The 16,714-nt window shown below is 41.5% G+C and overlaps 1 long non-coding RNA gene across 3 annotated transcripts in view; it reads left to right on the top strand.

Annotated features, from left to right (window-relative positions):
* The window catches only part of LOC115285728, a 167,774-nt gene that overhangs the window by 50,194 nt on the left and 100,866 nt on the right, over positions 1–16,714 (top strand). For all 3 annotated transcript variants that reach the window (XR_003905687.1, XR_003905699.1, XR_003905677.1), the window contains exon 3: positions 3,270–3,354. This is a non-coding gene — a long non-coding RNA (uncharacterized LOC115285728). The remainder of the gene's footprint in view (positions 1–3,269; positions 3,355–16,714) is intronic.

The following is a 16,714-nucleotide window of genomic DNA, read 5'->3' as shown; positions in this document are numbered from 1 at the left end:
AACCAAAACCTGGCCCGAATCTCACCCCACTGCCTTCATCTATCCTGCCACCTCTTCCGTCCCATCTTCTGTTTCAGTTCCTGCCACTTGCACCTGCCCAAGCACTCCACCCTCAGACCGTCATCTATTTTTTCTCAAAACACCAAGCTCGGCCATGGGGCATCTTTAGTTGCCTGGTGTCTCCCTCCAAACTTACACAGCGATTTACTTCTTTGTCCTGCTCATTGTATATTGTTCATTTCCCACCTGTTAGAATGTGAGCTTCCCAAGGGCACAGATCTTTGTTTTACTCACTGGTGGTATATCCAAAGTGGCTAGAAGAGTGCTTGGTACTTTTTGGGTGCTCCTTTTTTATTTTTTTCTCGGGTAAGGGAAAATCTTAAGCAGGCTCCACTCTCAGCATGGAGCCCCACCCGCTGTGGGCTTGATTCTCAGTACTGTGAGATCAGGACCAGAGCCAAAATCAAGAATCAGATGCTTAACTGAATGGGCTATCCAGGCACCCTAGATTTTGGGCGCTTCTTAAATATTGATGGTTGAATGCAAAAAGCACTAACTATCATCTTAATACTGTCAATAACACAATATACTCTTGCCCGAACACATATACAACAGTCACACAGCTGCATTTAGCATCAAACAAACCACACCAGTCATCGATTTAATACTTTGAATACCAGCCATATAAAGTAAGAGAAAAAATGATAATTAACTTTATTATCTTTGTATTGGGTTAGTTACTAATCTTTTGCAATAGATGTTTCTCAAAAAATATAGAAATTATGAAATCTAAAATTTATGTCTCGGGCTGTTTCCACCATAATCCAACTGAATATTTATAACAGGTATCCAATGCATGTTTTCTAGAAAATAAATTTCTAAAAATGCCTACTTCAACATTTCAGAAAGCCATTTGTATACCACTGAAGGTACAGAATGGAATAAATTTCAGTTAATCTAATACTGGTGCCAGAGAACTGGTTCGCAATGTGGGGGTCTTTTCGTGCCCCCCTGGAGTGTCATTTTTCATTCAGAATGTTCACATGAGCCCCTCAAAATCATGTAGGTTATGTATTTGGTTATTAGGCTGCAGACCAGATAAGGGCAAGAGTTCACAACCTTTAATGATAATTCTCCGCTCGGATTAGTGGGTTTTCCTATCCCTGCAACAGTCTTCAGTTGTGTAATCAAGTTAGGAGTTAATTCAGTTCAGGATTAACCTCTAAGCCCAAGCCTGAGCATTTCTGTAGTGTAACACCACTGGGGATTAGCCAGTGCTGGATTCTGACTTCACAGGCCAGGAGCAGCAGAGGAAAGGAAAGGGTAAAAGAGGATTGCCAAAATAAAGGTTGGGTCGCCTGGGTTGCTTCATTCCCTTCCCATCTACAAAATCTGTAAGACAAGTTCATTTCAGAAATTAACCTTTCCTTTAGTATACATTTCATTTTGCACCAAAAAATTGGTTTATATAAAAATATCTATACAAAAGTTATCATGGTGTACATTATAAGTACATATATATTATATAAGGCATAAAGGGTAAACTAAAATCTGATTCATATTTCTTCCCTTGGGCAGATTCCAGCATCGCCCTGCCAAGCAATAGGCCATCAATCTCTGCTTTGTTGAGCTCCTTTTAGAAGCAGTAAAATGTGTGATTGACACTTGGAGAAGTCTTCAGGTGGTCGTGTGCTAAAGCATTTCAAGTCCCATTATTATATGATAGTTAGCTCTTCCTTCGAGTGCTATTTAATTAAGTGGGAAGCCATCCTTACCATAAACCAGAGAAGAATGTCAGTGTGACCTGCTCGCCAGGGCTGAGAGACACTGAGCTATAGGTGAAGAGCATAAACCATGAGTTAGTCTGCCTGGGGTGAAATCCCAGCTCTGCCACCACAGAATACTACAGACTCGGTGTCTTCAACAGCAGACTTTACCCCAGGAGTCGAAGATCGATGTGCTGGCAACACTGGTTCCTGGTGAGGGCCTTCTTCCCGCTTACAGACAAGCAGGCCTCTTGTTCTGGCCTCAGATGGCCTCTTCTCCAGGCACACACACTCCTGGTGTGCATTTTTCGTAGAAGGACACTAGTCCTATTGAATTAGGGCTCCACCCTTTATGACCTTATTTAACCTCAGCTACTTCCTTGAGGGTTCTGTCTCCAAGTACAGGCCTACTGGAGGATTAGGGCTTCAACACACGGATTTGGGGCAATACAGTTCAGTCCAAAGCAAGTTTATGTTGCCTGGAGCACAGTAAAGTGCCCGATGAATGCCAGCTCCTACCACCTGATTCAGGTTTGCTGTTCTCCCGGATGTGTATAGGAGTCCTAGTTTCAACATTTGTTGTTTGGGTTGGTTAAAATTCCCATGTATACGCAGAGGCATATTAACATGAGTAAACCCCAATTAATGCATTTATTTAATTTGATAATAAATGAAGTTTCGGTTCTAGTGAGATGACTTAAATGCAGACAGCGACACTTCTCCTATTATTTTATGTAAAGTATTTTAAAAGGCACTTGACTGGAATCCTGTATAGGACATCACTGTCAGCAAACTGTGGCCTGTGGGCTGAGTCTAATCTGTAGTTTGCTCTTGTACAGCATGTGAATTAAGAATGTTTTTTACATTTTTAAAGTGTGGCAAAACAAACATACAGACACCAAAGAAATATATGTAACTGAGGCATTCTGTGGCTCCCAGAGCTGAAAATATTTATTGTTTGGCCCTTTACTGAAAGACTGCTGACCTTTGCTCCGTGGATAGAGTGCACCTGGGCTCTTCAAATGTATCCGTTACTTGTAATGCGGGCACCGCTGCTTTCCTCTACTGTGAGCACAGTGTTCCTTATTTCCCACCTCCAGCATTTTCTATCTTATTTATGTGGGAGAGAAGTAGTCTACAGTCGCTGTCATGTCTCACCAACTTCTGAGAAAGATACTGAATATAATTTCATCTTTTCTTGGTTACGATGACCCAGTGATGGCCTCGAAAGTAAAGAAGGATGCTGGTGTTTTTGGGTTATTTTTCCACATAATATCCTTTCTGGTCAGGCTAGGCCTGTTATTTCTTGTTATCTGTCCATCTTTGAAACCTCCTCCTCTTCTGCTTCCAATCTACCATGGTCTCGGAAAAGAAGGGAAAAAAGACGTCACTATTAAATACTTTTTTTATCTATAAGATTTCACTAGATTCTTTTCATATGTTAGCTTCTTTAATTCTCATAGTATGACTTTGTGGTTAAATATCATCATTTCTACTTTGCAGATTAAGAATCCAAGCCCAAATCCTTCTGGCTCCAGGATTCAAGGCCTTTCATCAAAGAAACCCAACAACCTGGCTGATTCGAACTGTAAGTAACATATCAACAGACTAAAATGATGCTTTTGTCGAGAGTGCCCAGTGCTGAAGTGTTCTAAGCCATCTGTTTTGTTTTCTTCTCGGTTCTTAGCTATGTCCTACATGATTCGGTTGTGTGATAGACAACTTCCAAATTAGCAAGGTGCTATGATAACACTTTGCTTGTTCAAATATATCCTTAGACATCATTCATTCAATGAATGCTGAGTGTTTTTCAACAGCAGCTCACATCTGAAAGTACGTGAAAGGATGTTTATTGAGATGGCGATTTAGTTAAGCTCCCTTTGTGTACTTCTTTCCCCATGAGGAGCAGGCGGCTCTCCTTGTTCTCTCTTGTACCCAGGGAAGGATGGGATTCCAGGAGGAGAGCAGAGCTCTTTTAGCATCCTTTGCTAAGGTGTACCAGTGGCATGGGAGTGGGGGACAGTGCCAGCAGCTAAGAGGAAAGAGTGAAGAATCCCTGCTGTGTTACGGGAAAGGGGTTAGTAGTGTTTTTGTTTGCACATGTTATTTAAAAGATCCGGGTGGGGCGCTGGTTGGCTCAGTCAGTTAAGCGTCTGACTCTTGATTTTGGCTCAGGTCATGATCTCCTGGTTCAAGAGTTCGAGCCCTGCATCAGGCTCTGTGCTGGCAGTGCAGAGCCTGCTTCAAATTCTCTCTCTGCCTCTCTGTCGTCCCTTCCTCCACTTGTCCTTCCTCACTCTCTCTCAAAATGAATAAATAAACATTTTTACAAAAGATCAGGAAAAGCTAGACATTTGTGTTGGTGTGTGAATTTAGAGTGAAGGGCTGGTGGCCACACCAAAGGATTCCTTTTGTGGACACATTGAAGCTGTACTGGGACTGGAAAGCACACAGCAGACAGTGGTGTTTCGTTTTGCTGGGCGGAAAAGGTGGCTGCAGATTAGGGGCCCCCCCGAGATGTGAACCCCATCACTCAGGCAGCGGTGACCTTCTCTGGCATAAATCACGGCAGGCTTGGTTTACAGCAGCCCCAACAGAGGTGGGAAGTACCGTTCGACTTGAACATGTGGCAGCACTCTCTCTAGCAATGAGTTTGTGTGAAATTATGGTCCAGAAACCCAGAATTAAAAGACCATAGTCCTTTATTACTTTTAAATCAGAGTATTTTGTCTATAAAACCCCATCTCAGTTATTCCTGGGAGCCTCTCTTCTTCCCTGGATTCCATGTTTTGTGGTCTCTAGAAACTGGGGAAAGGACTGTCTTAGCTTCAGGTGACCAGGCTGATATCCAGACTCCTCTTCATCCTAACCAGTGGGACCTTTCAAGTAGCCACTGTAGGAGCTTTCTGTTCCTTTGAGGGCCAAAGATACTTTCTAAACATCAGGATTTAAGAATTCAGATTCAACCATAATCACAAGATTAATTCTAAAAAGTATTATTTATTGGTCTTTATTTTTCCTATTTATAAACATATTTGATCAAAGCATATGAGTAGAAAAATCCCAAAAAGTACAAAGCAAATAAGCATTAACATCTGCAATATGTATTCTTCCAAAAATTCTCCCCTATCTAGATTTTGTTTTAATATGCAGAGATGCTATTCAAAACATTGAGCTACCTGCAGAGCTTGGGCACCAAGCAATCAGAAAAGTTCTGGCTGGCAGTTAAGAAGGATCTTGAAACCCCCTTCCAAACTCGTCTTTCAGGCTTTACTTCACAGCTGCTTTATCTCGAGGAGGTTCAGATCTGCCGTATTTGGAAGAAGCTATAGGTGGTGGCAGTGGCAGTGGTGGGGGCTGTGGCAGTGTATTGGTGGGCTTGTTGGTGCACAGGCTCTTCAACAACAGACGCAGGAGTCCTTTAATAGTTTGACAACTGGTCTGGGTTTATGGCTGTCTGTACCAATGTGTAGTGGTGGAGTTCTTAGCCTGGAATTTTTATTACAATTCCTTATAGTTTGCATTATCTTCATTTAGTAAAATCTAGTGAACATTTTCCTGTAGCATAATATGTTCCTACAGGTGAGCATTTTGTAACTAATCTTTGGGGATGCACTATGGACATACCAAGATAATGATTCCGTCACCTCTTGCAGTGGCTGTGTGGACATGTACCACCAGCTTCCAGAGCCAGTCATCTCCAGCCCCCTTGACTGTTTTCCCTAGTGTGATATAAAAATACTGTCATTTTTCCCATGTGTCATGATGTGAAAAGGGTTGGGAAGAATTGCTTTACAACAAGGTTTTTAATGGGAACATATCATCCCATTATGTGGTTAAGATATGGTTAACTTAACCAAGCCCCTATTAGTGGACTTTCATCTTGTTTCCCATTTTTTCAATATTTTATTTTACTCCTAATGAACATACTTAAACATATATCAGATTATTTTCTTAAGACAAGTTCTCAAAAGAGGAGTTTATAATCATTGCTGTAATATAATAGATACTTAAAGATTCTTCTTTTAGAAAAATGCATTTCAGTTACTTATGAGATTGAATATGAGATTACAATCTTTGATAGACCTATAGTTTTCTCTTGTGCTCATTTTCTACTAGGCTGTTTGTACACTTTAGGGATATTTTTAAAAATGGAGAATATTCGGGGCGCCTGGGTGGCTCAGTCAGTTAAGCATCCGGCTTCAGCTCAGGTCATGATCTCACGGTTCGTGGGTTCGAGCCCCTTGTCGGGCTCTGTGCTGACAGCTCAGAGCTTGGAGGCCTGCTTCAGATTCTGTGTCTCCCTCTCTCTCTGACCCTCCCCTGCTCACACTGTCTCTCTCTCTCTCTCTCTCTCTCCCTCCCTCTCTCTCTCTCTCTCTCTCTCTCTCTCTCTCTCTCTCTCTCTCTCTCTCTCTCTCTCTCTCTCTCTCAAAAATAAATAAAAGACAAAAATATTTAAAAAAAAATGGAGAATGTTCTGGGAGTCCTAGGCAGCCTATTACCCCATTCTGGATAAAATAAAAAATAGAAATGCTAAGGTAATCGGAACTTCATGGATGTGTCTAGATAGGAAACTGCGGTTTTATAACCTTGGCTGCCCATTGTAATCACCTGGGAAACTAAAAGCTGCTCACGACTGGACCACACCCCCAGAGATGGTAATTTAATTGGTCTGATTTAATTACCTGGCATAGGGATTGTTAAAAGCTCCCCAGGTGATTCTAAAGTGCAGCCAAGACTGGTGTAGGTGGATACTGATTAATTCAGGGTCAGCTGGGCGTGTCTGTGAGGCGAGTGCTGGAGTGAAGGACGTTCATAATCAGTTTCGCTCCACGCCAAATGAGTCATTTGCTGCCATGTAAATTGACCAAGACTGAAAACAAAACATCCAGTTCTGCTAGACTTTGCAGTATCTTAAAATTGTTGCTCTGGATAGTTACTTACTCTTTCAAATGTTTCTTGTTCTTAAAAATCAACGCAGATCTCATACTTGCATTTTAGTAGTAGAAACGATCACTACATAGCAGATACTTCACCTTCTTGACTGTTTCTACTATATTGTGTTGCTGTTGTAGAAGCAAACAATCACGAAAGGATTAAACACATACTAAACAGGGCGCCTGGGTGGCTCAGTCGGTTAAGCCTCCGGCTTTGGCTCAGGTCAGATCTCACATTCGTGGGTTCGAGCCCCGTGTCGGGCTCTGTGCTGACAGCTAGCTCAGAGCCTGGAGCCTGCTTCTGGTTCTGTGTCTCCTTCTCTCTCTGCCCCTCCCTCTCACATGCTCTGTCTCTCTCTGTATCAAAAATAAATAAAAAACATTAAAAAAAAATAAAATAAACATATACTAAACAGACTGGATAATATGTGCCCTGTGTGGAACAGCTTTGATCTTTTGTCTGTTTGGAGTGTAAGTGTCTTGAGATTCAGCATTTTAAGAAAAGAAGGCTTCCCATAGACTAAAAACTACACACTAAAATTGTCCTTGAACCGGGGATATTCAATTACAATGCTTTTTCAAGGGAAAGCTTTAAGCGTAGCTTCAAAGAAGTCAGCAGCTTAAGAGAAGGACAAGAACATGCTGATGTGTTAGTAAAGTCTACATTATTTGCTTCTGTGGTTTCGAAGATGTAAATAGAAACAGCTATGGCAAAGAAGTTCTATAATTAGCTTTCATCCTGATTCCAAAAGTTGCTTATTTTAGAGCTATTAATAGTATATAACAACCACTGTTTAAAACTCTGGGTTTGAATTCTCTGGCATTTTAATGAAAAAATTGGTATTTTCAAGCTTTGTGGTTTCTCTAAAGTCATGTGCTAAACAAGTAGAAGTTCTCTGTGCTGAAAGGTTTTTGGGAATGGCGAATGCTCCAGTAATTTTCTTCTTCCCAGACATAGTTTTCTCTAAGAGTCAGAGCATGAGTTTAAATCAGAAACTAAATAAATTACTGATCTAAACTGTGGGTCTCGTTATAGACAGACACTGGTATTTAGTCCAAACAAATGTACTCTTTAAACACAGTGACCTTACCCAGTTGTTCTTCCAAACCCACAACAGAGAACAATCTTGCTCAGTTAATCATGTCTCCCTAAAGAAACCACCACCTAGAAGGGTGTCTTTCAGAATATATTTAGCAGCAGGATGAGGCAACCACATCCTACCCTGAAAAGCGAATCCTCAATATTTCCCTTCAATCCAAACCACCAGTCAGCACCAAATCCCTTCCGTGAGCTCATCAAATGTGTTGTTTCATTGTTTTTATAGTTGGGTGAATTCCTTGTAGTTCTAAATCCTATAGGATACAAATTGAATCTGGAGAAAGACTTTGAATAAAGGCCCACCATCCCCAACCAAATTTTACCCAAGTGCAAAGTAGACCAGGTGGGCATAAGACACACTAAGCCATGTCTGGAGCAGAAAGAATAGAGTATTAACAGAGTCAAAGAACATTTATGGAATTCTTGAATTCCCATTTAACATTTTGCTAAGTTTCAGGAAAGAAATATTAAGCATTGGTGACTGATAGAATCAAATAAGTGAATCAAGTCAAATTACAATTATGTTACTCTTTACATACCAGGAAAAAAAAGTTCTGGGTTAGCCTCCTGGCCTCCTGGACACTAGATAGGGGAAATCTAGCCTGGTATGGCCCCTAATAGGCAGAGATGGCTGTGAACTTTGGATAATACCTTACAGAAGTCAGTCAAATAAGATTAGTTCTGGGTTCCTCCACCTATTCAGGATGCTGTTTGATGATCACTGTGTGGTCCCCCTGGACTCCCTTGAACCCACCCAATAGAGACTGAAAACTTACCAGCGGTGGCTCTCAGTCTTATTTCTCAGAATTATCTGTAGAGAATTAAAGAAAAAATTACCCATAGTTACAGCCTATCCCAGAATGCCCGAATCAGAATCCCTGGCGGTATATATTTTAAAGAAGTGTCCATAAGTGTTCCTGATGCACAGCAAAGGTGAACACCTCTGAATGTAGGCAAATTGAAAGGGTCAGGTTTCCCAAAGAAACTAGCTTTTTTAAGGGTAGGAGGACTAGAGAGTTTTGAAGCTTGGTTTAGATCATCTCAGCAGCCTCTTCAGGGGACCTTTGAGATAGTAAGATGAACAAAATGATCACAGAAAGGACACTCTTTAATTGTAAGTGCTGTGCACTTGAAAGCATTATTCCAACCAACTTTTTCTGTAAGAATTAAGTTTGGAAGTTACTTTTGTTTGTACTGTTTGCAATTTTATTTTTAGAAAGATGATAACTCCTGTAATTAACCTAGACAAACTTCTATAAATACAAACTTCATGTAAATATTTTCATATTTTTACATTCTAGTATAGGTCATTCCCAAGAATGTTTCCATTAGAAATTAAGGGCCAAAATATGATCATACAGCTCATAAACAAATTTCATGTAATTTATTTGATGAAAAGGAGTATATATAGGAGGAGAAAGTTAGATTAGTATTTATTGAGCTCCTCATATGCATTCATTAAATAACAGATTGTTTATCATATTTCTTTTTCTGTTGAAAAAACTGAAGTTCAGATTAAGAGATATTTCTAACACAGTAAGTAATAATGTCAGGACTTAAAACCAAGTCTGCTGATATGTTTTCTAAGTTGCATTATACTATGACAATCAGTAGAGAGACAAATGTCCTTTCTTGGTCATTGAAAACATTTCACTTAATAAAGTATATCCTGGAAGACTATTCTGTATTCAGAGAATGGCCATACAGATGACACAATTGGGTATCTAAGAAGGCTTTCCATGAAGGAGGATGTAGACATTTTAGGGAATCTTTAAGGAGGTTCAGTATTTTAAAATATCTTCTCTTCTTAAACAACTGAGAAATAAGATCAAAGAGTGAGGAAGATGAGAACCTAATTACTGCCTTTATTATGGATGAACTGTAGACTGAAGATATGGCTTAGATCTAGAGCAAAGTAGGCATCCTAAAATTAAATCCCAGTTTTAAACAAACTTTCCTATCCAGACTACAGGTAGTTCTCATAACACCTGAAGCTTGAAGGACTAGAGATACATGTATTCCTTCTCTATCCAAGCTTCCTGTTAAGAGAAAATGCAGAGAAAATGTCTAGATCTCTCCAGACTCACCAGTCATGGGTCACTCCACTAGCAGTGGAGAAAGTCCAACTTTTTTTTTTTTAATGTTTTATTTATTTTTTTGAGAGAGACAGCATTAGCAGGGATGGGAGTGGTTCAGAGAGAGAGGGAGACACAGAATCCGAAGCAGGCTCCAGGCTCTGAACTAGCTGTCAGCACAGAGCCCGATGTGGGGCTCAATCCCACTAATGGTGAGATCACGACCTGAGCCGAAGCCAGATGCTCAACTGACTGAGCCACCCAGGCGCCCTGAGGAAGTCCAGCTTTGCTACAACTACAGGTCGGCCTGCACCTGGGAAAAACCCAGTAGAAGTAAAGAAATCCTGCCTTTCCTGGACAGAAAAGTATGCCAGGAAGTTCTTCATATACTTAATAAAAATACGTAAGGGCAGACAAAACTGAAGTTAGAATTTTCTCTCTGAGTTTAAGGAAGAAACAAAAGGCTACCAAAACAGCTACCACATTCACATATTTACAGTCCATGTCATTACAGACGGAAAATGAAGATTCCCATGTAGAAATTCATTGAGTGTCAGTGTTTCTAGGATACACAAATAAAACAAATACTGAAATTGAGGGTTTGAAACAATGGCATTCAGAGTCAGAGAAGTTAATAATTGGGACATTTTTACTTTAAAAAAAAATCCCATGCTTGCTTTTTATTTCCTTCATCTCTGTTGTAAAATTTGCTTTAAATAAAGATATCTTTGAAGAAACAGCAACAGAAACCAAAATTTCTTTTCACCCTAAACCCTCAGCTCTGTGTGAAGACTGAGACCCTGCAGAACCGAAGGCATTGTTTGCTTAGCTTTACATGTTCTTTTGATTCTCCCGCGGTGTGTTTGAAGGCAGTAGTTCTGCCATTTAATATTTATAAACTTGTGGAGTGTTTCTTCAGCTCGTAGTCCATTTATACCAGGACACAAAAATAATTCATAATTAATAGGCCCTTAATTTGTTTATCAAATTTAATTTTTAAGGTCTTACTCTTCATGAATTTTTAGCTTACACTTTATTTTTTTTTAATTTTTAAATTTTTTTAATGTTTTATTTATTTTTGAGACAGAGAGAGACAAAGCATGAGCGGGAGAGGGGCAGAGAGAAAGGGAGACACAGAATCAGAAGCAAGCTCCAGGCTCTGAGGTGTCAGCACAGAGCTGGATGCAGGGCTTGAACCCACGAACGTGAGATCATGACCTGAGGTGACGTCAGAGGCTTAGCCGACTGAGCCACCCAGGTGACCCTAGCTTACGGTTTATTTTTTTTTTAATTTTTTTTTTTAATGTTTCTATTTATTTTTGATACAGAGAGAGACAGAGCATGAGAGGGGGAGAGGCAGAGAGAGAAGGAGACACGGAATCTGAAGCAGGCTCCAGGCTCTGAGCTAGCTGTCAGCACAGAGCCTGACGCGGGGCTCGAACCCACGAATGTGAGATCTGACCTGAGCCGAAGTCGGAGACTTAGCCGACGAGCCACCCAGGCGCCCCCCTAGCTTACAGTTTAAAAGTGATGTACAGGGCGCCTGGGCGGCTCAGTAGGTTGAGCGTCCGACTTCGGCTCAGGTCATGACCTCACAGTTCATGGGTTTGAGCCCAGCATTGGGCTCAGTGTTGACAGCTCAGAGCCTGGAGCCTGCTTCACATTCTGTGTCTCCCTCTCTCTTTGCCCCTCCTCCTGCTCATGCTCTGTCTTCTCCTTTCTCAAAAAAATAAACATTAAAAATTTTATTAAAAAATTAAAAATGATATCTAATAGTAAGGCAGGTCTTTTTAAAAAACGTTTATTTTTATTTTTGAGAGAGACCACACGCAGAGGAACAAGGAGGTGGGGGTGAGGAAAAAGAAGAGGGAGGGAGGTGGGAAAAGAGGATCTGAAGCAGGCTTAGCGCACAAGCCAGATGTGGGGCTCGAACTCACAAACCACAGATCAGGACCTAAGCCTCAAGTCAGATGCTCAACCAGTTGAGTTGCCCGGACGCCCCAAGGCAGATTTCCAAATAATTGAGGTGAGCCTCCCTGCCGCATCCTCCTAAAACATTTTTGTATCAGTTTCCCTAAATTTGAGCCAACATTTTTGTCTGACTTAATGTTTAAAAAATTATAGAAATACCAGAGCTGGAAGGTGCTCCATCCAGTGCCCTCTTTTCATAAGATAAACAAACAAACAAACAAATTGAAGAGATTAAGTGGTGTGACCAAGATTATGAAATAACTTATTTAGTAGAGCTGGAACCAGAACTACATTCTTCTCGGCCCTGAAAGGGTTTTCAGTGGGAGTTGCCTTATTTTGCAGTTTATTTCTCCACTACTAATTTCCAGTTTAACAATTTCAACTCCCAGGATGATATTTCTCAATCTTAGTGGCTTTGTTTAGTTTGATAGTACTGTTTTTATAGTTTGTAAAAAACCTAGTGTGATTGATTCTACAGAGGAGGGGAATGGATTTTTATTGTTTTTATTGCTGTCTTTGTAGCTACACACATACACAGAAGTCACATGATATCAAAAATCTTACAAAGCATTTGGTTTAGCTTCACCCGGCTCTAATTTCAATTCTTACTGTTCAAACGTCGGTGAAAGATGTGCATGAGCACTTCCCATTCACTGGATGCTTCAGTGCTTGGGTTTGGTGTCCCAGACTTGTGGCTTTGTTCGGATTTCACTCTCATTATCTGCATTTTGCGGGGGTCCCTCTGCCATTTCCAAAGGCTCACTTCCGATTGGGAGAATCAGTTCAGTTTACAGAGTTGGGTATGGTTATGTTTATTTACTCGTCTTTGTTTAAAAAGCTGAAGTGTCCCTGCCTGTTTATTGCATTAGAAAATGTTTAAGTGCATTTCCTGAATAAGAAGCCCTTGTTTTCCGCTTGGCTTCAGGTAACTTCGAAGTCCCTGGGGGTGATCATGTCTGTTCTTGGAGGTTCTCCTCGCAGTCTCATGGTGTAAAACAAGTCTGCTTCTCCAGCCACACTTGGAAGGCTTTCCTTTCTGTCTTGTTCCCACTTGATTAAAAACAATTCCTGCTTGGCTGCTCCAGATCAGAAGAAAAACATGAGTTTCCTAGCCAGAGAGTTTCACATTGACCAAGGCTGTTTAGATGGTCAAATTTATCTTTCCGGGTTTGAGAAAAGGTTTTGTCCATCTCAGCAATGATGTCCATCAATAGGATGCAGCCATTATCTTTTCCAACAGATGAATCTGTGAATAAGGGTACTCATGTTTGGAAGTATCTTGATGCAAAATGCAACATAACATAGCATATGTCAACACTGTGGGAAACACTGCCTCTGAGAGAAATGAGCCTGATTTTCTGACTCACTGGCGTGAGAGTAAGTGGACTTGGATGAAGTGCAAAAGAAGCCATCAGAGAAAAAGGATGTTCTGATAATCCTGCCCTTCCTAAGAGCACATCCGCTTTGATATGAGAGCACAGAGGGATTCTGGAAACAGACTGTCAGTTTCCTACCACTCCTTACACAGCTGGAGCACCAAAGCCCTGTATACAGAGCAAGTGGAGGCTCAGTCAGCAACCTCCAGGCTCTCAGGACAAGGGAACGTTGGAGTCATCATCTGTGGGCCAGATCTACTCTAGCTAAAATAAGCACATAATTGAAGTATGGTTACATTGTTAACATCGAATTACTGATTCATGTCTCCCTTCCTTCCACATGTATGATACCAGCCTAGCAATCTGAATTGGCAATCTAGATACCTTTCTAAATGTCCTCCCCAACCTTTCTTTTGTATTTTCTTTTTTTTTGTCTTTTCACAACCTTCAGCCAAAATAAATAGAGTGGAATTTTTCAGGAACTGTTAGGGAGCCAAAACGTGTGCTAGATGCATTAGGTTTATGCCGGATCTTGGATCTAAGGGAAACAAGAAATCCAGGAAAAGTTTAAAAATCAGACTGCCTCTAAGAGGAAGCAGCCGTTGGCTTTGTGCCTTAATGGACAGCAGGAATGATGCAGAGAGGATTATAAGTCACTCATTCCCCAATTAGATCTCATTTTCTCTGATGGCACAATAAAACCATGTCTCCACACAGCAGTAAAATTCATATTCCACTGATCAGTCAGGTTCTTTATTGCTGGTTAGGTTTCCTGAATAAAGAAAGTTCAGTAGTGGCCCTAATGAAAAAGCTTCAAATGTGATGGATGGAAAGAGTTGAGCCTCGCTTAATAGTACTATTTCAGTTAAGGTCTTCAAGACTGTTGCCAAATTGAACTTGAAAAGAGTTTCAGCATACGCACCCTGGCCATTTTCGCGTGCACCAGCTATTGGACCTGAAGTTCCACCAGTGGAGCAGAGTAATGTGTGAAGGAAACCGACAGCCTGGCATGCGACAACGGTGGACATGTCTGGACTGTGGCCCTGATCTGTCCAGCACATTTCACGTCATTCCAAGGTGTAGTTTCCCTCTCTGTCCAATGGGAAGGTGACTTCATGTTCTTCTCCAGGTGAAACTGCTCTGCCTGTACGAACACGACAAACCAGATACTCTGATCACGTGCGGTCTGGCGTCCCTCCTGAGGGCACTTCAGCCAAAGCAACAGCAAACCAGCATTTTGGGGGCCACCTCTCCTCATGCATCCCTCCCCTCGTTGCCACAAGCAGGTCCCTAGGTTTTGCTCTTCCCGTGGGTGCAGTGTCACAGAGGCCAGGTCAGGAAGATGCTGGACTAGTTACCTTCTGCTGAGACCCATAATGGCACCCTCTTGAGAACAAGAGAAGGAGGAAGGAGTTTTTTAGGAGTGCAAAGGTAAACGAGCCACAAGAATTTAATGTCAGATTTCTTCAGGCTTCTCTGCCTATTTTCACGGAAAAGCTATGTTTCCAGTAGAAGCTTCAGACACTTGTTTCCCGTAAGCACCAAGGAAGTGGGGATTCTCGTCAGTCTTAGCAAACGGGCCTAGGGCCAGCTTCCTGGAGCGTAGGCCCACTGTAGGATGACCGGCCGTTCCACGCAGGCGCGGGCCGCGGTGCGGAGGAGCCGTGCACAGGGTGCGCCCGGGGCCTCGGACACCGCCGGGCAGAGCTCTTCCCTGGGCCCGCCGGCCTCCATGGGAAGGCTTCCCTCTCTCTCACTCAGTGCAGAGCACCCAGTGCCGGTTCCAAGAAAATCTGCCTCCCTGTCACCAGGCCCTCGGGCTGCCAGCTACCGCCCCCTCCTTTTTCATTATAAAACACTCCATTTGGAGATCCTATGCCAGCTACGGGTTCATGTCATAAAAATAATTTGCCCATGGGAGTGTGAAAACCAAACTTCCAGTCAGCGGATGTTTGTATCCTAAAGGACATCTGGTGTTCAGCTCAGGAAGGATTCTCATTTGTAGTTTGTGGGGGCGAGGGGGGGTTACTGTGGGGCTTTGGATTTTAAGGCACCAGAGTCTCCATTCACCCAGACTCTGGTAGGCAGTGGAGCATCATAAAGTAAATGAGCTTTATTTATCCTCATTTCGTCTTTGCAAAATGATGAGGTAGACTTCATTCTTTCTATTTTTATAGTAATGAAAATTCAGAGATGCTAACTGACTTGCCCAGACCTCAGTAACTCTAGGTGCCAAATACTCTATATGTTTTTGTACTTCATCACATCTTAATACTTTTTTTTTTCTTGAGAGAGAGAGAAAATACATGAGTAAGGGAGGAACAGAGAAGGAGAGAGAGAGAGAGAGAGAGAGAGAAAGGAGGGGGGAGAGAATCCCAGGCTCCACTCACAGCATGGAGCCCAATGCAGGGCTCAATCTTATAACCATGGGACCACCACCGTAGCCAAAATCAGGAGTGGGACACCCAACCGACTGAGCCATTCAGGTGCCCCAAGAATATAAGACTCTTATTCCTAAAATACCAGGTGCTCTTAAGCTGAAAAGAGCAGAGTTTGAATCCCAGCTAACCAGGTCTGAGACTAAGGAGAAAGACCTTCAGAGGTCCCGAGAATCATTCCTACCTGTTCAGTGAGGAGTAACAGACATTTAAATGAATTGCTGTATTTAAAAACCTGGCTACAGTAGACATAATGTTTATTTAGTGTCTCATACTTTTGAGAAGTGGAAAAATATCCTGTCTTTGAAAAGTAATCCTTAGATATCAAAAAGTGGTAAAAAGGTTTTCACAACTATTATTATAAGGACCTGCTTATCATATCTTCATTTTAAGAATATGTACCGCTTTATCAGTGTAGTTTTAAAGATTCCTCTTGAAAACCTACAACATGTAAGACTAGTGTGAAAAAAAATATATTGCTCTATAATTGAGAATACTCTCCTAAATAAGAAAAATGGTAATTGTATCAGGATTCAAATACAGTTCAAACCCAGAGGCTCTGTGAAGGAAATACTGAGCCTTTTAGGTTGGAGTCTTATCCTTCAGTCACTGAAAATATGCCTAAACTTTTACTTCCTTCCTATGGTTCCCAACAAATGGCATCAATTATCTGATACATAGAACTTCTGAACAATAAATAAAATTCACCACTTAGTGGGTTTAACTATTTAAATAAAGATCATAATTCTGGGGTATCTCTTGGCTCAGTCAGGTAAGCATCCAACTCCCGCTCACGTCGTGAACTCATGGTTCAAGCCCTGCGTCCAGCTCTGTGCGGACAGCTCAGCCTGGAGCCTGCTTTGGATTCTGTGTCTCCCTCTCTCTCTGCCCCTCCCCCACTTGTACTCTGTCTGTATGTCTCTCGCTCTCAAAAATAAACATTACAAAGGTTTTTTAAAGATCATAATTCTCTCCCAGACAATTAATAAATTTAGAAAGCCACCCCAGTAAGTAACATATTCCTTAGCCCCTTCTGTGCTTACACTTTT

The sequence above is a fragment of the Suricata suricatta genome, chromosome 1 (assembly GCF_006229205.1).
Source record: "Suricata suricatta isolate VVHF042 chromosome 1, meerkat_22Aug2017_6uvM2_HiC, whole genome shotgun sequence".
Taxonomy (NCBI): domain Eukaryota; kingdom Metazoa; phylum Chordata; class Mammalia; order Carnivora; family Herpestidae; genus Suricata; species Suricata suricatta.
This window is presented reverse-complemented; position numbering and strand designations above follow the sequence as displayed.